At 41.0% G+C, this 21,486-nt stretch overlaps 1 protein-coding gene across 5 annotated transcripts in view; it reads left to right on the top strand.

Moving 5' to 3' along the window:
- LOC127375830 (tight junction protein ZO-2) overlaps nucleotides 1–21,486 on the top strand; it is a 111,883-nt gene that overhangs the window by 47,197 nt on the left and 43,200 nt on the right. The window lies entirely within an intron of this gene.

Raw genomic sequence — 21,486 nt, 5'->3', positions numbered from 1 at the left:
CTTTCACTAAATATTTTTACTGTCATCCACGCCTCACCTACAGTGGCTCTACGCTCCGCCCCCACAGTCTGGGAAGTACTACTCTGGAAGGACCATCTCTTTTTATCTCCTGACAAGTTTCATTGTTAATGTTTTGTTCAGTCTTTGTCGTAGCCCCCCCCCCACACACACACAGTGTGATGTAAATCAGATATGGTTTCAGTGTGCATTAAGATAATAATCACATGAATGGATTCCTAAACAGTAAGCAGGTCAGATGACCGCATAATGAAGACAGAATACAAAACAGCATCAGACAGACAAACTCCAGAATGGAGGGATGGTAATCTGAATAAAGAAGTGCTGTAGACAGCAGTGCCTCAAAGAAGCTCATTGTTTAAAGACAACTCCACCAAGAGACACAGACAATGCTGTGAGGGAGGGACACTCAGTCCTTACTGGTGGAGTGCTCTGACCTAATGCAGTGAAGAGCAGTGCAGATGTCTGAGGTGAGCAGAGGAGATATCTTCTTTATGATACTGTTCCCTGCCCGCATGTTCACTCATCTCCTCCTCCTCCTCCTCCTCCTCCTCCCCTCCTCCTTCTCGTGTGCTGTTGATGGACAGCATTGTACAACAATGCAATGCATATAGGGCACAAAGCAGCTTCTGGGGGGGTGTAACTTATCATAGTTCACTTGAATGAAATCAGTTTTGGAGAAATTTGTGCGGAGGTCTTCGTGATACTAACCACTTGTGAAATGTGATTTTATTATATTCATGAATATTATTTGTGTTTGTTTGTTTCCTTGAATGGTTAGCCATGAAGAAACAGCATGTCTTTTAGGTCTATGCTTCCATGCTGTTTCAATTAAGTTTTGATGTTTAACAAGTGTCAACTCAAAACAAAGTTATGTAACTGAACTCTGCAGCTCCACTGTGCCGCCTGCTGATTTTCATAGTGTGCTGAAATGAATGAAAACAACAGGAAGCAGGAACAACCCACTCAAATATCTAAACTACTGTGCTATGATTCCAGCAGTAATGCTAAGAATATGGGATTTGTTTTAAACGGGATAAGCTTTTTAAAACACTGGTGTTTCACCTGCTGGTTAAGCTATCTATATTTACTTTCTATGCCCATATGTCCATGCCTCTTTGTACTGGTAAAGGACAAGTCTGTGAAAAGAGTGCAGAAGTATACTTTGCATTTTATGGATTCTGGTTAGCTGTATAAAGTAAACCTGCAGCAGTTTGACACCACAGCCCTCTCATGTTGAGCAGTGTTTGAACTGACCCACTACTTGTACTGTGTGTTTTATGTTAACACTGCTACAGCTGACTGCTGGCTGGATGGAACTGGTTCCCATGACCTTGTGCACATAACTCTGTGTTTGTGTGTGTTAGTCCGTGTGTGTGGGTCGGAGCGTGCTCGCCTGTGTGGATGTGCTGTGTGGTTTCAGGTCAGTGTTGTGAGTAATGTCACAATATCTCCATTGTTGTCATCCTAAGTATGTGGTTGTACTTAGAGCGACTCAGGCTGATGGGCTGCTGAGACGCTGACAACACTCTATTGAACCATTGTTTGCTGGCTGACATTGACCCTGGTAACAAGTTGTCTTTTTAATATCGCTCAAACAATACAGCGTTTTTAGGCTGACATTGATATGTGAGACAGTAAAGCATTTTATGACTAGATAATATTTTTAACATAAACAAATAACAGAAACTTTTTGCCAAGATTCCCTAAATCTGTTTAAAGAATAGTGGTAAAATATTAAATGTGATGTTTACAGTGTAAAAGTGAACTTTACCTTGCTTTCTGGTAGACAAACTATGTAAAAATAGCTGCTATTAATGACTTTATAATTAATATTATTATAATTATTACACTAATACTAATACATCTATCATAAGCTAAAACTACCAGATGGCATTGGACATGCTGTTATAACAATAACAACAATAACAATGAAAAAAAAAACATTGGAGCTATTGATTGACGGGACACTGCAGCAGCATTTCTAAAGTAGGGCTGCAACTAACAGTTTATTTTCATTTGATTGATTAATCTTGAAAATAATCGGCAGATTAATCAATTAATCATTTGGACTATGAAATGTCAGAAAATAATGAAAAATGTCCATCTTAAAGTCCAAGGTTCCAAGTTGAATATGAGATAAAACCGAGAAAAGCAGTAAATCTCCATCTTTTACCAACATCCTTTTCTTCCATTCCAATTGATCATCAAAAGAGTTGGCAAATACGTTTTCTGTGGAGTGACTAATCGATCAGTGGACTTATTGTTGCAGCTCTACTCTAAAGCCTGTCTTCAGAGCAATGTTGCCAAATTTTGCTCAAGGTCTTTTTATTTGTTATTTAGAGTCATGCAAAATGCAACAAATCACAGATACAGTTAGATGAGCACGGTAATACACCCCCACCTTCCTGCTCCAACAGAGCCCCATCCCTATCAAAGTATTACTGTTAATAATCGATTAGACATAATTCATTCATAAAGAGTTACATGTGCACAAATATAGTCAGGATGACAAAAATAAGAAAGAAAAAGAAAATAATAGTAAAGTAAAAACACAATAAATGATCAAAAATATTCCAATATTAAAAAGTAAAAGAACAATTATATATAAATATGTATGTAATATAGGGTCAGCTGTACTAGACTGCCATCCATTGTGTGTCCGTGTTTTCTGTAAAGGTAGTGCTGCCAAGTTTGAGCTGTGTTCTAACTCTGAACAAAAACACAGGGAGGAACCGATGACAAACCTGCTAACAAGATACCAAATGCACACTGTTGACATGACTTTTATGGATTTGTATGGATTATGCATATTTTTTCCTTTTCAACAGAGCAAGGCTAGCAGTTTTCCTCTTCCTCCAGTTTTTGTTCTAAACTAGGCAAAACTCTTTCCCCTATTACAACCCAGACCCAACAGATAGTTCCTGAATTTAATCAAAAGTTTACCAATTGTATGTACAAATGTAAATGTATGTATTTTATTTTAAAAGAATGCAGGTTTAAGGCACTCCTGCGGTGACCTCACTTCACAGACCCGGAAGCTCTGTCCACTGATATATACTGTCAATGGCTAGGGTAGGGATGCATGATCATTGCGATTATTTTGATTGTGATAGGATTCAAAGTTAGTGTTTCAAGTTTAACTGAAAAAAACAAACCTGTTAAAATTGTGAAGATGGGACCTTTTTGGAAGTTTTTACTTAACAAAAATGTTTTCTTACAGATGTTAAGATTTGTAGTTCAGGAAATGTCTGCAGCACTACAGTACGTCATTATATATATTGTATTTGGCCATATTGCAATTTTGATGTTACTGCAATATTACTGCTTCAGGACATACACATACGACAGTATCTGAACACAATGACAGACAAGCATATGTGCTAAAAAGCATGGGTTTCCTATTTTTTCCAGGGAGAAGGGAGCAGACTGTGGGGGAAATTCCCTAGAAATACTGGGACTGGTGATAAACACTATTCCAGACTCATTTTGTGAGAACCACCACAGATGAAATTGATATCAATATTCTCACATGACTATAAGTTTGACAGCAAAGAAGTGTTTTTCAAAATGTCCGAGTGTTCCTTGAATCCTTGGTTGCATAATAATGTGTTCACTGAACCTTTCATTATTTCAGAGTTAGTGCCCTGCAGGACAACCTTGACCCTCACCTTGCTGCAGTTTATTTAGCTAGAATGACCTGCTGCACATCAGGCCTTACTTCAGCAGCTGTCAGGCCGGTTCAGCCTCAACAAGAAGTTCAGAGCCAGCTGCACATTCACACACAATCTGGACCGTGGGCAGTGCGTACTCTATCTTTTGAAGTTTGGTATTTTTTTCAGCACGGTGCCACTGCTTTAATGTCAGAGGGATTTTATTGTTCTCTGAGCTACTCTGTGCCTGCAGCCACATTTCCACTTCAAAGCGCTCACGCCTTGTTAGATATGTGTATATCCTGACCCGCTCCGCTCCCTGTTTATAGAACTGTACATTAGCATACCACACACACGCAGGCTGTCCAGGGTGAAACCATGCTGAAACCAGTCACTAGGCAGTGATTGATGTTTGTCTTTTTCATGGCCTTAATGAGGATGTGTGTTCCTACTACTACAGTTATCATCATTTACACTATCACTGTCTGTTTCTGCTGGGTTAGGGTCTGTGTGGGTTTGGGTATATGTTTTAGAATGTACATGATCTGCAGTTGTTACCGCTGCCCTTCTAGAGCTTAACATGTCGTCTGTATTCATACTTTACACGTGACGTCACAACTACTAGCTGGCGGGCAAGAACATCGTTCTCCAGCAACGAAACCCAGTAAACTAATCAAGGATCTTGCCAGGACGTCGCCAGTTTTACTATACAAAAGTGTATATGTATATATATGTACGTGATTTGATATATGATATGATGAGAAGAAGAATACATGTTACAGTACACACGTTCCTGTTGTACTGCGTCTACTTACTTACTTACAGTTACTTTGCATACATACTATGGTACAGTTATTACTACTACATTAACGTTACAACCTAACAGATTGCTAACAGGATTAAAGGCATTTCACTGCTCCAGCTGCTCTTGTCTGTTGTCTGATGCTATGTGGAGTGGATAAGCAGGTAGGCTACAATGTTTGACATCCTGCTAGCCATATATGATACAGCCTAGTTGGCATAAGGTTTTTTTTAAACTTAAAAAATGAGTGTAGCGTACCGATATGGTAGCCGATATAGTGACATTTTGATCTTGAATTAATGGAATTTTATATGGATTATCCACCGATTTTGCAAAGGTTCTTAGAAGGCTGCTTTCTTAAACAAATAACTTTATTAAAGAATATTTAAGTTTATATTCTTTAACATGTTAAATAATAATGAACATATACACATTCTCAACCAATTCTAGTGGACTTTGCAGAGAGCTGCTTCTTCTCTCTCACTCTGTGCTGCTTGCCACAGTATTGTAAATCACAGCGCACTCTGCTGGATAAACTCTGCAGTGACACCGATATATTACCACAAGCATTTTTTTGTATCAGCACAATCGGATAACAAATACATTGATACGATACGGATATGAGTGCAATCGGCCAGTATCGGCAGATGATGATGACTGGCTGATATATCGGTCTCTAATTGCTCGGACCCCCGCTAGGGGTCCCCAAAGCTTCACAGGGGGTAGCGAGGCCTTCCTGATTTTAGGGATGTAAGAAAACACGACAACAAAGCCCGAACAGAACAGTGGCGAAGCATCAGGGAGAAATAACCATCAGCTGAGCAAAGAAATGATTGCAGTGCATATATAGTTCCTTCATGTACAGGTTGCGGTCCTCTCTCTGTGAGCTGCTTGAGTCTCGAGTCATTTCTTCTATCTGATTCCTCCTCTGCGTCTCCTGCAGTCGTCTCCGCTGCAGCTGACTCGTCCTTCTCTGGTCTGATGTGGGCTGGAAAGGTCACAGTGTGTGATAGGGAATCCCTGGGTGCCTCAGCCTCTCATCTCCTCTTTGAAGATTAAACTTCCATTTTAATGAAAACCTTCTCTCTCACTTATCCACTTCACTCTCTTCCTCCCCCTTCTCCCGCTGCACATTGTGGGACAGCGGGTGTGGTTTCCAAACTGCTCCAGTTATTATTTTTTGTAAGAAGAATTAGGGATCACTTAGGGACTAAACAGGACTAAAAGTCTTTTAAAGTCCTTGGAGCAATCCATGGATCTAGAACTGAACTACAGAGGTAGACCACAGCAGAACACATACACACACACACACACACACACACACTATCCATGCTTGTCTAACATTCATTCACACACATTTGATCTTAAGTTCTTTGATCCTTTGACATGTTCTTTGCATTGCAGTGCAGCAATGTTCACATGTTCAGGGCTCAGGCTGGCTCTTGTTGCCGGCTGCAGAGAAGAGACGCTCAGATGGTGCTGGCGTGCCAAGGATGCAGAAGTAGGGCTTTGCCAGTTGTTCCCTGTCAATGCAGGACACGGAACCACGTCACCAATACGTGTCAAGCACCGCACTTGTGTAAAGATAGAGTCATAGTGATGTAGTGTAATGATAGAGTAATGTGTTTGCAACCGTTACTGCACGAGTCTGCTACTTAAATGTATGGTATGGCGCTTTTCTGCCGCTATAGGAGGCCGCTTACTTCAAAACAATAACAAAAGAATACGTTGTGAAGTGCGTGGGATCGTTTTAATTTTATTCACGTTACTTTTGGTCACATTCATTGACTTCCTTCCTCACTCTCTGATGAATCCCGCGTTTACCCGGTAGTTAGAGCAATAAGACCATTACCTGAATAAAATTAGGAATTTCTCTTTGAACATTTGGGATAGGTGTAGCGTTTTTAGGTTATTTCAATGCGGAAATGTTCAGGTGCTCATGCATTAGTGTCATGCCCCTGTGCTACGACACATCAGCTTTGTGTGTGTTCTCGCTGGTCACAGTGAGGTAGTCACTTTATTATCAGTTTTTATTGATTTTATCGATGAGTTGTGGCAGCCCTAAACAATAGATTGATCTTTTCTGCCATTCTAATCCAAAAATGATCAATGTGCTGAGGGTGGCAACAGAGGAAAATGTGCTACTAATGGTGCCATGAGGATCTTATCTAGTCTGATCTCACACTCACTTTTCCTTTTCATTCTAATTGGGCTCAGCTTAAACAAATGTTCATCATCAACCTTTTGTTATTGATTGACTTAATTGATTAATCAACTGATCATTTCAGCACCATGTTTACGTTGCATTTTTTTTTTTTTACCCTTTTTTTTTTTAACCCTTTAACCCACATATGTTCTCAGCTGGTAGGTCGATCTTCTTCATTTGTCACCAACAGTATTGAGAGCCTATTATTCTGCCCCATCTTGTTCCACAGCTTCAAGCTCCCTTTTACTGTAATTCAGCCTGACATCTCTTACAATCTTTACTAGATTTTCAAATACAGATCTAAGTACAAAGCTCAGCTGTGTAACACTGCAACTAAACTCTGCAGACAATGATCTTCTCTGAGTTTCACTACTATTTCTACTTTACTTTGTCTCTGCTGTTTTCAGATGTGAAGGTCAGCAGGTCATTCTGAGCAGTAACATCTTCTTCTTCCCCAACATCCATTACATGCCCACCGCTGTGTGTGGACAAGTGAGGATGCAGCCCTCTCTTGTTCCACCAGCCGTAGTCTTTCTCATTCCATTAGCCTCCTCTCTGCGGCTCTCTGGAGGAACCTTGTTCTTTATTTATAATGGAAAGATGATGTCTGAAATATTTACAACAACAACAAGGGGAGGAAAGGGTTTTTAATAAGACATGGGCTAAAACAATGACACAAGTTGCTCTCAGCTTTAAGGACGAGGACGAAGTAGGTCTGTAGAACCGGGGGAAGACAAAGTCAAAATGTCCGATGGAAAAGTGGCTCCAGTTTAACAGCCAACAATGGAGGATTAAGCAGCATAATCCAGAGTCCCCAGGTAGAGAAATAAGCGTCAGGAGCAATGGAAGAATAGAACAAAGCTATTAATTTCATTGAACAATTGAACCATTTAATTTAAAGGTCCTTAAACCTTTTATTCTATAAATGTACCAACTGGTGCCGAAGGTCCAGCCGCCATTCTCAGAACCCTAAATAGAAAAAACCTCAACCAAATGGATTCTGTTTACAAGCAGCAGCTGCTCACCACGGACAAAGCTGAAGTTTGGGATTATCACTTGCTGAATGACTATTTAATAATGACAGTGTCATTGGTTGCTATACGTTTTTTGATATAGGTTTAATTTTGCTGTGACCAAACAAATACAGTATGTCTTGGAACTTTTGGAATGTTTTAATTTTTGATATTTTGGTAAAAAGCCTCCCTGTTTCCTGATCTGCTGCTGTCTCAATTTACCTCTTTCCCTCATCAGTTCAGTATAATGTCTGTTCCCACATCAGTACATCAGAGTCCTGTTACACTCACTGCTTTGCTTCAAACACTCCTGAGCTAATATTAACTTATTTTTTAAACGACATGGATACACTTCCCATCCTAGTCCCCCCCCCACCCTTTAACCAGTTTCATCTCAGCATAAGAAGTAAGACTTAGGGAGCATAAGATCACTCATCCACAGGGAGGTGGTTTTAGGGATTTCCAATTCAACAGAATCCTGCTACGGGCAAGTAGAGTGGTGAATGTTGTGTTGTCTTGATGCTTATTGATAAAATGTTGGCCAGGTGGCACTGTGCCACAGATAGCTGAATATGCTCTGTAAATTTAGGGCTTGTGCCTGTGCGAGGGACATAACAATTGCTGACCAATAATCAGCATGACCAAAACATGTTGCTACTGATCCAATCCAATCCAACTTTATTTGTTAAGCACTTTAAAAACAACCAAAGTTGACCAAAGTGCTGTACAGGAGAATAAATAAGACATCATAAATGTAAACAGTGATGGTGATGATGAAGACCACTGTGAGGAACATAGACAGCGATGGCGACAACACTGGAAAGCCACCGTGGCAGATAACACGGACGAAGTCCGACGGCGACGAGCTCGATGTCCGGGCTGCAGACGCTCTTCCACACAGACGTGCCCGGCGTTACACCACCTGTTGTTTATGAGCACGGACAGTCCCCCTCCTTTCTTCATGCCGGTCGCGGTGCTGTCCCTGTCGGCTCGAACCGTCTGGAAGATAATGATAACGATAATGAAACGTGATACATTATGCCAAAAGTTTTCACATAAAACCCTTCTAGGGGCTCGATGAGGCATAATCCCTAACTTTTCTGGGAGGCTTTTAAAGCGGAAGTAGCTAACATTTATAAAAATAACTTTCTGTAATTACTTTCTGTAACCGTATATCCTGACAGTAGTACATTGGTTGGTGGTTGTTTCTGTTCAGGCCCGTTGGACTCTTCCAAATACCATTAGGAGCACTAGGAGGAGCCAGAGGAACCTGATTTTTTTTTCAGGATATAGTGAAAGTTTCAGCAAATATTACAGAAAGTTTTTTTTTTTTTTTAAAGTTACCTACTTCAGCTTTAATGTGAAACAAATACAGGAAGTGTTGAATTTTATAGCGCAACAGCAACAAACAACAGCATAGTAAAGGTGATTGGAAATTAGCAAACTGATGACTGAAACAGAATTTCTGTTTTGAAGTGTCACTACCCAATCTTTCCTCAGTGTTCTTAGCCTTTTATTTGTTTGTGTCAGCTATTTCCTATTATTTATTAGAGATTATTTGATACCATCATCTGGAAATTTACAGTAATAATTGTTATCAAAGCAGTATTTTGCCTTTGAAGAGCTAATGGAAAACATATGCTGTGACATCGCTGATAAGGTTGTGGCTTGAGAAACCTGCTGCTGTCAGCGGAGCAACCACTAAATATTTTATTTGTTTTTCACAAGAGTTTCTCTTCAAACTCTCCCTCACCTGAAATCATAGAATCACTGTAAGGAAACTGCCACTATACAGGCGACAAAAATCCTATATGACAGTAAAGTGATGGTTTCCTAACTTTTTATGACAGTTGTAGCTGCATGAAATGTATTTTGTATGTTCTGCTGCAGAGCCCGGTAGCAGGGATTGGAAGCTGAGGGGTATCATTCCTGCCCTATCTTCATTCCACTGTACTAAGTTATTTATACATCATGTGTCATTGTGTGGAATCCATGTGTGAATGTGTAGTTAACACCAATGTAGCACTCCAGGTCCTCGCTGACACTTAATTAGCAGCTAATTACATTGAAGCTATTTCAGCAGCCCGGACAGTGGATGAACACCTTATTTTCTGGTTAATTACTCTGAACACCAGTAGATAAGAGTTGGTATCTGTAACCCTGCTGCTGTACTGCCCTATGATGCAGTATCATCAGACAGATGGATGATTACCAATTAAAAACCAATTACCAATAGTTTACGTAGGGCTTTGACAATGAAATGTAAAACTTTGATTGATATATACAGTAGATGATGTAAAAGCTGCAGTAAGAGCATTTAAATGTGTCAAAAATCTCTCTCCATCTTAGTCCTGACTCAGTCAATCCCCAACATAGAGACATCATACACATCAGCTAGACTGATAAACTCCATGGCAACATTTATCTAACATTTATTTATTTAAATGTTCACTATCAGTACAGGTTTAACAGCTCTAAAGCTCAGGACACACTCTTCTATCCATTCATACCCCAGAACATGTATAATCCCAAAATCAGTTCCCAGCCCTTTTTCCTTAAAGGTCCAGTGTGTAACATTTGGGAGGATCTATTGTCAGAAATGGAATATAATACGAATAACTATGTTTTCATTAGTGTTTAATCACCTGAATATAAGAATTCCATTTCTGTTACCTTAGAATGAGCTGTTTTTATTTACAGCTGCCACAGGTCACCTTCCATAGAGCCTGCCAGGTTGAACTGCATGTTTTTTTTTGTTTTTTTTAACAATCATATATACTTAATAAGCTTATTTTTTGACAAATGTTTCCTTCTCATTGTTCTATAAGCTTTTTGGTTGTTTTAACTGTGTACTTCTCATGTAGAACGAGGCTGTTTATCAGTGTGAATGCTCTGAGTATAGCTTGTGTTCGGGTCTTCGCTGTGCCCTTATCCAGATTTTTTAAAAACTTTTTATCCTAAATAATAATCTAAACATTAAAAATAGCAGTTTTATTTAGTTTTCTTCACAGAAATAAATAAAAGTTTTTTTAAACCCCTTAAAATCAATAAGGCTTGACGACCCCACAGCTTTGGAGCCAGTGTGCTAAATGATGGTATTTTGGCTGTAGTCTAACTTTCTGATAGTAATAATATAGGAAGCAGTAGCAGCTTTTACCTCACTCGCTCACTAGTAAACACAGTGAATATTGAACATTTTAGCAAAATAAAAAATAAGTATCACCCCCATCAGTGTGGATCAAGAGTCTGTATTACACTGTCATCTCAGTGCTCTGTGCTGTGGCAATACCTGGTACTCCAGCAACCGAGAGCCATGGAGAGCACACACTCAGAGAGAGCATTGTGTTTGGCGTGAGGGTGTTGTGATGACGATGTGCTGTGACAGCACTGAGCAGGCCTGTCTGAAGCTCTGAGGGCCACCCGCAGACACACACACACACACACACACACACACACACACACACACACACACACACACACACACACACAAACAACCCATGAGTCAAGAGAGGAAAGGGAGAGACAGTGAACCGAAAGAGCGTGTTGATGAAGGCAGCGCCCCACGTGTCATCCTGAGAGAGAGAGAGAGAGAGAGAGAGAGAGAGAGAGAGAGAGAGAGAGAGAGAGACTGCAGTTCTTTACCACTGTTCACACACATTTCTCTATTCTTCAGTTCTCTCTACCGACATGCAGCTCAGCACAGCAGTTAATCTAACATCCAGAATGCATTAATGCAAACAAAACTCTTACATACATTTCAGCTTTAGCTCTTGAACCAGATAACATTTGTCTCCCAACAAGAAAACCTTTGTCACTCAGAGCACAGTGGCTTTAAAAAAAAAAACTAAGATTACGATATGTTTCACTCTTATCTTTTAAGTAGTGTTTTATTTATTTTTTATTACTGGAAATATGACGATGGTGGGTCCACAGGGGCCAGCGCACGTCTAGCAACCAGTGTGGGGATCATACATTGAAAATATTAGGGACAGCTGTTTGACTTTTATGAATTCCTCCTTTCCCTCTCACATCTACCAACATCAACACAGTTCATACACTAATAAAAACATAGCTATGAATATTACATTCCAACTGGACCTTTAAGGATGGATACATACATACATACATACATACATACATACATACATACATACATACATACAAGAGCAGACCACTGTGTCCACATCAGAGGAGAGGATGACTGCATATATCAGATGCCAAATGACTGTATGTCTTAGTGTGCACTTTTGATGTATAAATTATTGAGGGACCACCTACCTGAGAGCAGATCATGATGTGTCATCTGTTTTAAACGCTGACAGAGGATCAGTGTAAGCCTGAAGCCACAGAGTCACTCAGTTATCTTTTCTAGCTTTAGAAAAATGTACCTCTCAATTATTTGTATGTCATTATCATTTTGCTGTGTGAATCATGTAAACATCAACAAATCCTAACCACCTCAATTTGGAGACATTAGTGTAATTGCTATAAACAGTCAAGCCCATCAGAGGCGGTTACATCCTCCTCCAGCCTCTACACTGCACTTTGCTGCTTGCTCAGACCGGCAGGAAATCTGCTGGAGCACTGTTAGTACAAAGTAAGTATAAGTAAGGTTATGGCATGATAATGGGAACCATTATACTGGTACTCGCCATCAACATCAACATGACCATCTATAGGCCCTCTTGGTAACAGGCAAAACTACACATTTTTAATAACATAATATATTCTTTTCACTGTCATAGCTTTGTTTAGGTTGCACAATGACGTGAATATTCAGTAATGAATGCATTTCATGTTTTTTAAACTGACACCTACTAGATTAGGACAAAAGAGCTCCAGCAGCATTGGGCCATGTGTGAGAGTGCAGGACGGTGACAGCAACGCGACCCAGTGTTCTCCACTGAATGGTCCGTACCGTGAGAGAGAATCATTTTAACAGCATTAAAAACAAGAGTGTACATGTATTGATGATGTTCAAGCTGTGTATTGCTGGTATTGATGTCTCTATTGTTGATAAATGTAGGGCATTGTCGTGTGAGGGTTACATAACTGTAGAGAGCACCAACCAGAAAACTGGAGGAAATGGGACTTGTGTGTGTGGTGTGTGTGTGTGTGTGTGTGTGTGTGCTTATATCTCTCAGCTTGAGGAAATAAGTTGGAGCTTTAAAGCCCCAGAATGAGTCCACAGAGCTGGTTGCTCATGTACAACCATGATTTATCCAGTGATTTCCCTCATGCTAGCCACCAACACTGTTGCTACTATTGATCACAGCTGATCTGTGTCTAGCAGAGTTATTATCTTATTCTGGGTGAAGCATTATCCAACTGCCTGTGAATATTTAAACTAGGGATGGGCATTTCAAGCAAAAATACTGTTCAATATTCTCTGGGAACAATTCAACCATTCTTTGACAATAGCTGACCTCAAATGCTTGGAAGCTTCAACTGTTGCCATGGCAATTGCTGTCCAAACCAGTATTTGAATGATTTGGTTTTTGTTTTTGAGAGACGTGAGATGATGTGAACCGCGAACCATCGTCAGCTGTCAAGAGGCACTTGTTGCCTCATCAGGCCTTCAGAGCTCATATTTTTCTCCCTGGACATTCTCTGGAGTTTGCCTCTCTCACCTGAAATGGTTTGGCAAAGGGTGGCGCCTGGGTACAGTGTGCAGGAGGAGAAATAGGACTCATACGTTATGTTTTTGGTTGATATCAATACTGTGTGTATTTCGATGTGAGTGGAAAGCTATATACAGGCAAGCAGAAAAGAGTACTATCAACACGCACTCTACGGCTGTTTTTTCCTTTCATTTGTTCTTCGGCTCAGTGTGGATGGTGCACCACGGAACGAGTAAGAAAATGAAAAAAAACCTTTTTATGGTGGCTGGCAAACACTTAAGTGACCCACTACCACCACCCTTACACCCCGATGCTTGGAACAGAGATTTCACAATACCTTCAGGCGACAAACGCCTAGAGAAAAATAGGCTTTAGCTGAGTTAGGGTGGGTGTGGTACATTATTTTTATTGCTTAGAAATTCAACTTTTGTGTACTGTCTGTACATTTAAAAGTGACTTCTTTTTTTTTTTTTTTTGCCAGGAGCTTCAGCCTTTGACATTTCGGAGCTGTTGTGATACCCAAATAGAACAGTGGTTTGCTTGATATTAGTTAATATTGTATGACACATGGGTGCCCACCTGCCAGGCTCAGTGTTTCTCTGAGTCCAGCACCCTACTGCTTATTATCCATCAGTCCAGCTACTCATCCTACCAGCTTTTTCATATTATCTTTCATTACTGCTTACCACAGGTCAGTGGTTTGTTGACGTTTACTGGCCTTATAGGATTATTTTGGCATTTCCCTATCCTAAACACTTATTGCCCGGAATGCACATCCAATTTAAGAATTCTGATTCCCAAAGATTTTCACGTCTGTAACAAACCATTTGTGTGCGCATGTTTGAATGAATTAATCAACATTTGGGTGTTCTTATTTTTTTGTATAGGTTTTTAAAAACAAATTTAAGAAGCAAAATACAAAAACAGGCTTGAATAAGGCCTCATTATAGCAAGGATAAAGAAATAATAGGAGCTAAATATTGCCTGTGATAGTGTATGAATATAGTTAGGAGAAAGTCCTCACAAGTATTATATAACAGATGTGTGTTTGAGTAAGTGAGCGAGTCAGGGAGTGAGAGAGGAAGGGGGAAAGCAGCAGAATAGTGTGCAGAGTGACAGACAGAGGGAGGAGGGAGGACAGGCAGAGAGTTCTGTTGGGCAGTTCTCGAGCCTGTCTCTCCCTTTGAACCTGTGGATCCCACTCCTACCTGGCCATGTCATCCGGCCTGCGCAGGAAGTGGAGGAGCGCGGTGCGAGCGCTCAGGACTCTCCGTGGGACGGGAGCAGCAGGAGGAGGAGGCGCTGTGAGTCTGCTGTTATTTTTAGTCTCTCCTCCCTCCCGGGGCTAGGCTAATCCGCCGCTGCATGGGCTTATCCAGATTGGAGGTAGGACACCGAGGCAGAGAGGTTAAGCACTTGCTCCTGTGGGAAGCCTACTTTGGTTGCGATGCCGTCTAAACTACCCAAACTGAGCCAGACCATGCCGAAGCAGGATTTTGCTAGTCGAGGCTGTGGGTTTGACAGGGCAGGGGGACCGTGGCTGCTCCGCTCACAGGGGCACTGAGGAAGCTCCTCTGCTCAGCCATGAGTCTGGAGCGGCTGCCAAGCGGCTGCTGCGCCGGCTACCCCAGCTGGCATCGCTGCTGGCAGGCCGAGACGGGCAAGATTGGGGCCTCAGTTGGCTGCAGGGAAGGGGAAGGCAGCGGCGGCGGTGGGGGGGCCAGGATCCAGCTGAGGGGGCTCGACACTGAACAGCTGAAGGGCAGCCTGGTGGTCCTCTACGCACCTGCTGGGAACTCCTGCCTGCTCAGATTGGTGGGACATGCATGTGTGGATGGATGAATGGATAGATAGTAGAGCAGAGTGTGCTGGTGTGCTGTGTTACATCCTCAAGGTGTCTTCTAAAGAGTCTGTTAGGTTATGTGCATTTATTTTATTTATAAAATGTAAAAGACTTAAAGAAGTCTTAAACATGGTGAATTTAAAGATAGCTTTATGGCTGGAATATGCATACTTTCAGATGCTGTTGTGGTCTTTAAAGGCTTTTTCTGGCATGGAATTGATCCAAAACTCAATGCCAACTGGACATTTTTTAATCCTCTCTTTGAGAAGGATCGGTCATGTGACTGATTCCTCTTATTTAACAGTATTTTTCTGAATTTCTAATGATATTGCTTAGTGTTTCTGACACTAAACTAAATAAAGTTTAGTAGTGTCTATAGTATACATCATTTTTTGGTATTATACATACCCAGACTGCCATACTCAAGTCCGGCCTCAAGACGTTTTTTCTATTGTCTCGATCTTGTCGTGAACTTGTTGGTATTTGCACTCGGACTTGGCCATTGGTCTCGCTAAATGTTGTTCTGAACTATTTTCAAAACAAAACCATTGATGAAGCCTGTTGTTCAGGCTTCATTTAAAATCCATCTAAAACATCGTCACTTGTAATCGTATGCCAACGCATTCTTTTTTACGGTCTCGGTCTTGACTGTCTTGTTAAAAGTTGGCCTTGACTTTGACTCAAACCTTTTGAGGTTTGGTCTCTAGCCGTGGTGTAGGACTATACATACAAGCTTACAAACTGTAATTGTTTTGTAAATAATTTTATATTTACAGCTTGATGGAGTCAGCTGGAGAGGATGGAGTTTTTAGATTGTGTATTGCTTGTGTTGAAATAATGTTGAAATAATGTCTGTTTAATCAAGTCCACTTTCTTTTCTCACTCTTTTTCGCTGTAGTTAGCCGATGTTCATTGCACAGCAATTGTTCATTGATCACGCTAGTGTAAAGTTCTGTTAATTTGCCCGTAAACTGAATCTAATTAGCTGAAAGAATAATAACACACGAGCTGTCATGGTTTTGACATTTCCATGTCCCTGAAGACTGCTTAAGCAGCGGGGACTTTTTTTCCCAACTGAGAAATGTGTGAGTGAGCTGTGAACAGTTGATCAACTATTGATGAGTGTTGCTGACTTGGCCAACTTGCTACTGGCTGCCAGTGCTATCTGTACAGTTTGAATGGATGCCACTGCAATATACTGTATCTGTGCGTGTGTGTGTGTGTGTGTGTGTGTGTGTGTGTGTGTGTGTGTGTGTGTGTGTGTGTGTGTGTGTGTGTGTGTGTGTGTGTGATATGACAGAGAGGTGGTGAAGCACAGGGGACTCTGACACAGAGTGATGTTCAGTGATGCTTACATCAGCTGGTGGCATTTAACTGTGAGGTTAGTCGGCAGAGAGTGAGAGCTGTGTGTTAGTGTGTGGTTGTGATTGTGGAAGAGAAAGAGAGACATGCATTTGTAAATGTCAGTGGCATACATGTCTGTCATTTCAGAGGGCAAGGACAAGCAGTATGTTTAGTCGTTTAAATTGGAGAGCTGTGACAGCCACGTTCAATTGCCAGGCAGATTTCCAGATAGGATGGCCAGAGTGAGTTGACAAAATCAGGGCCGGAGCCAGGACTTTAGAAATACTGAGGTCATGAGTCCAAGCCCTGCAAAGGACATTCGGGGGTATGCCCCTGAAGATTTGAAAGACTAAAGTGTTAATCTGTACATTTTAATGCATATTGATTGTAAGAAAATCATGTAGGAATTAATGTCAGTGCCAACACATAGCTAGAAATTGTATTGTAGCTTCTTGTAGGGCTGTGTAATGACTGGAACCTGGTGATACGATAGGGTTACAATTCAATGTATTGCAATACTGAATTGCATTTGTATTTATCGCAGTACACTGCTATCTAGGAGTTGGGGGGTTGGTTAAACACAAAATAGATTTTGAGAATTGATTATCAAATATTTAGATTATTATGAATATTATGATACTATATACTGTATATATATAGTGGTTGTAGCCAGGTTGGGACTGATGTACTGTATCTGTGCCCGTGGAAATAATCAATTTTAAATTTGGTGTTTGCTTCACCCACCAAATTGAAAAAAATGGCATGTGCAATATACAAACTGCAAAAGAAGAAAAAGGTGCGGGACATTTTTTGTATTCAGCAAAGGCGTATATATAAATATTGAAAATGGTAGATACGGGCCTGGTCAGAATAAAAGAACAGTTAAAAATGATCAGGAAAACTATAAAAAGACATGCATTCAGTAACTTGCATCTCTTTTATATTTTTAAACTGTGAGTTACAGCTTGATGTTATATTGTGTGTATACACACTGTTTTTAATTAAGGGAGCAAGTTGAAAAAGTGTAGTTCAGCATTCTGTTTCAATGACGATGAGTGTCAGACAGTCCACTCCAAAACTAAAACAGAAAATGAAAATGGTAATGCGTGGTATTAAAATTCTATTACTATCCAAAAAAAATAAAAAATCCACATTTAGGCTGGCCACACTGGTGATGATGAGTGTGTTAGCTGGAGGAAGCAGCAGCTGGATAGAGTAGGGGTACAAGAACAGCCTGGGGCTGGGGTTTGAATGTCAGCTGGAGCACCTCTTCAGTAATGAGACAAACTGAGACAGGTGATGTGTGAACCCCCTGGGAAGCTGCCTACATGTGCCTCAACATCCACATGTGACCAGATGCAGATGCTGCAAAAGGATATTACTGGTGAGCCCCTGTCCCTCACCTGACATCAGGTGAGACTGGCTGGAGTTCGTCCACTGACACTGACTATGTGTCTCACTCTGTGAACTCAAATAGAGCACTGAATTGAAGAAATGGTTAGTTAATCTATTATTAACCAAGTAGCTGTACTTCTCAGTGCCTCAGTAGAGCTTTTACCCATTCAGAAGTTGTGCATAAATAATAATAACTTGATGTCTGTTTGTCAGTTGCCATTAATCCAAGTAGGTGACTTTGTCCTTGGCTCTCTTATTGACACTAGATGTTAGTGTGTGTTAGTGTGTGTGTGTGTGTGTGTTAGTGTGTGTGTGTGTGTGTGTGTGTGTGTGTGTGTGTGTGTGTGTGTGTGTGTGTTGGTGTTTTCTGCCTCTCCTGCCTTAAATCACAGCAGTGTGGCATCACTCTGAGGGAAAGAGTTTTTGGGTCAGGGCTCACGGGACTGTAGAAGAAGTCCTACAGTAAGTGCAGCAGAAGAAACCCAACTTACTAAGCACACACACACACACATACACACAGACCACTCTGATCATAACGTTACTGACACACACAAAAAGAGGGCTTAAAAGATTCACAAAAATATAATTTGAGCCCTAAAGATCTAATTGACATGTACATTCATATTTATAACTCTCTTCAAATTACTAAATGTGTGTGTGTGTGTGGGGAGGGGGGGTATGGTATGTTGACAGTGGTGACATTTTGTTAAAGGTCCAGTGTGTAACATTTAGGAGGCTCTATTTGCAGAAATAGAATACAATGTTCTGTCCTGTAATCACCTGAAAAGAAGAACGGTTGTGTTTTCGTTGGAAAGATCCACAGAGGGAGCGGCTCCTCTTCTATGGGCCTTTCACCTTTTTTGTGATTTTGCAGCCATCGTAGTTTATCTTACACGCTTGGAAGGAGAGGGTGAGGCGGGGGGTTTCAGTTGGTTGCAATCTGCAATCTCACTGTTAGGTTCCATTAAATCCTACACAGTAGGGATGCACCGATTGGGAGATTCTGGGCCGATACCAATAAAGATGTTTAAAATAACAATTTGTCCGAGTGCTGATACTGATGTTTTTTGTTGTTATTGATTTGCCCTTTTGCACTGGGAAACAAATAAATCTATGATGAGATAAAACTATAAGTAATATATAAATATAAAGATAAGATTTTTGCCTTGTTGCAGCCAGTACTGGGAGTAATGCATTATAGAGGAGCGCATTACTGTAATTTCACTACTTTTGGTGGTAACTTGTGATGCAACTAATTACATTTTCAAATTAAATAACACAATTACAATCACTGACATTTAGATGGGTGTGTTAGGTTTGTCCTGAAAATAATGACGACTGCAGAAAAGGGCAGACAAACACAGCGCATCCAAGCATATCCTGTTGATTTTTCTGGTTTATGAACTAACCTTACCCGACCTTACGCCTAAGCCATCACACGCAGAGCACACATCATTGCACGCGACACCAGGCACCGCCTCAGCCCATTTTTCACACTGCTCCCATCCGGGAATGCCTGGAATGGAAACGGGCTCACTATGGCAGCAGTTTTGTTCTGCCATACCATTATTCAACAAAACACCTCGGTAGCCATTTTAATTAATTGATATTATGTAAATGGGATGCATGTATAAATGTGCTGTTTGGATGTGTCCCTTGTGATTATGTTGTGTATGTGTTTATGCAAGGCTATGTACTGACTGTGGCAAATTCCTGGAAAGGACAATAAAGAATATATTGATCTAAAATCACACCTGACCTTATGGTGGCTCCAGACAGTTCAGTCCATTCATCAGATAATTGTTCATTAACTAACTACTGTAGCAAAGCTCAGTTAATGTTTGCATCTGTGTGGGTCATCTTCGACTAAATCCTCCTGTCTACTACTTGCAGCTCAGTTTGTTTTTCTTCTCATCCAAGATGTGAGACACGGAGCTGAACGAAAGCTCACTGTCTGTGCTGCTGCAGGCACAACAGCTGTATTGCATGCAATTTGTGTCTATGCTGGAATACGGAGATGATTATTTCTCCAGCATCTGATTCGGAAATAACCATTACAGAATTTGGGCAGTGCAAAATGAATGCAGCACAACAAACATCAGCCACTGACACTGGTGAATACCATCTTATTTACTGAAAATCCCATGTCAGTCAACAAGGCAAATATCAGTTGCTAGGGATATATCGGTGCCTCCGTACACACTGGTCCTTTGAGGCAAACAATAAAGCTGGCTTTAACTTGTCTGGGACTGCAACAGATATAGCTGCCATGAAAAAAAAAATGAGTTGAGAGCATTTCAGTGTAAGAAAAAGCTGAATTCCAGCTCAGAGTCAGCACTAGTTAATTAGAGACATGTTTCTCTTCAGGCAACTTGACTAAGGCCCATGGCTGAAATGTTTTACCTCTAATAAACTCTGTAGTGCTGACAGTGTACACACTTTCATTTTCCTTCACAATTAGAAAATACTGTGATCAGAAGTGTGCTTTGTCAAAACTCCAACTACCCCTAGCAGTGATCTCAGAGTTTTCAGCTGCTGTTAAGTTACTCTTTAAATAGCAGAAACTATACTTACTGTATATTCTGTTTTCATGACCTGCTTATTATATTCCAACACTGGTTTCCTGCCAGCATACAAACGTATCATTTCATGCACACCACATGTAGGTGTGAGGCTTTTGAAAAACAGTGTCAAGTAGCGCCTGCACTCTGACTCCAAACCACACATTTACAGGATTAACAACAATTCGAGTAGCATACAATGTATTACACAATGCAGAGACAACGACATGGTCCCCCACTGACCCTTCTGTCCTCTTCCATTGTCTCTCATTCACGGCTCTTGTTAGAAGCAGCTGAAGTTGAGCAGAGCTGCCTGCTTCGATCAGTGTCATCAGGGCTCAGCACACACATCACTTAGTGTGTGTGTGTGTGTGTGTGTGTGTGTGTGTGTGTGTGTGTGTGTGTGTGTGTGTGTGAGTGTGTGAGTGTGTGTGTGTGAAGTGTGTGAGTGTGAGAGTGTGTGAGAGAGTGTGAGAGAGTGTGAGAGAGTGTGAGAGAGTGTGAGAGAGTGTGAGAGAGTGTGAGGAGAGTGTGAGAGTGTAGAGAGAGTGTGAGAGAGTGAGAGAGTGAGAGAGTGTGAGGTGTAGAGGTGAGAGAGTGAGAGAGTGTGAGAGAGTGAGAGAGTGTGAGAGAGAGAGTGAGAGTGAGAGAGATGGAGGGAGAGCAATGAGGTGGAAAGGGATGAGAACAGATATCTGCTGGAATAGTTGTCCAATTAAAATTATACACCAGTCAGGCAGAGAGACAGACAGAACAACATGCAGGCTGCTGTTATTGACTTGATACCGACTGTTCTTTCACAGAGGTCAGTTCCCACACCCACACACACCCCTTTCCCCTGCTGGTTGTGTGTGTGTGTGTTAATCTGGGTTAGTCTCCTTTCCACTTAGTATGTCCTCAGTCCCCATTGTTCTATACGTTTCTACTGCACACAGATTTGTGTAATGTGTAGCATAAAGCATAGCCCTTTTTCATCAGTACACACAAACAACAATTACACATGATAATAAAATTTCCCCAGAGACAATGT

The sequence above is a fragment of the Dicentrarchus labrax genome, unplaced genomic scaffold (genome assembly GCF_905237075.1).
Source record: "Dicentrarchus labrax unplaced genomic scaffold, dlabrax2021, whole genome shotgun sequence".
Taxonomy (NCBI): Eukaryota; Metazoa; Chordata; class Actinopteri; family Moronidae; genus Dicentrarchus; species Dicentrarchus labrax.
Note: the sequence above shows the minus strand (reverse complement) of the source record. Positions and strands in the feature narration are given on the sequence as shown.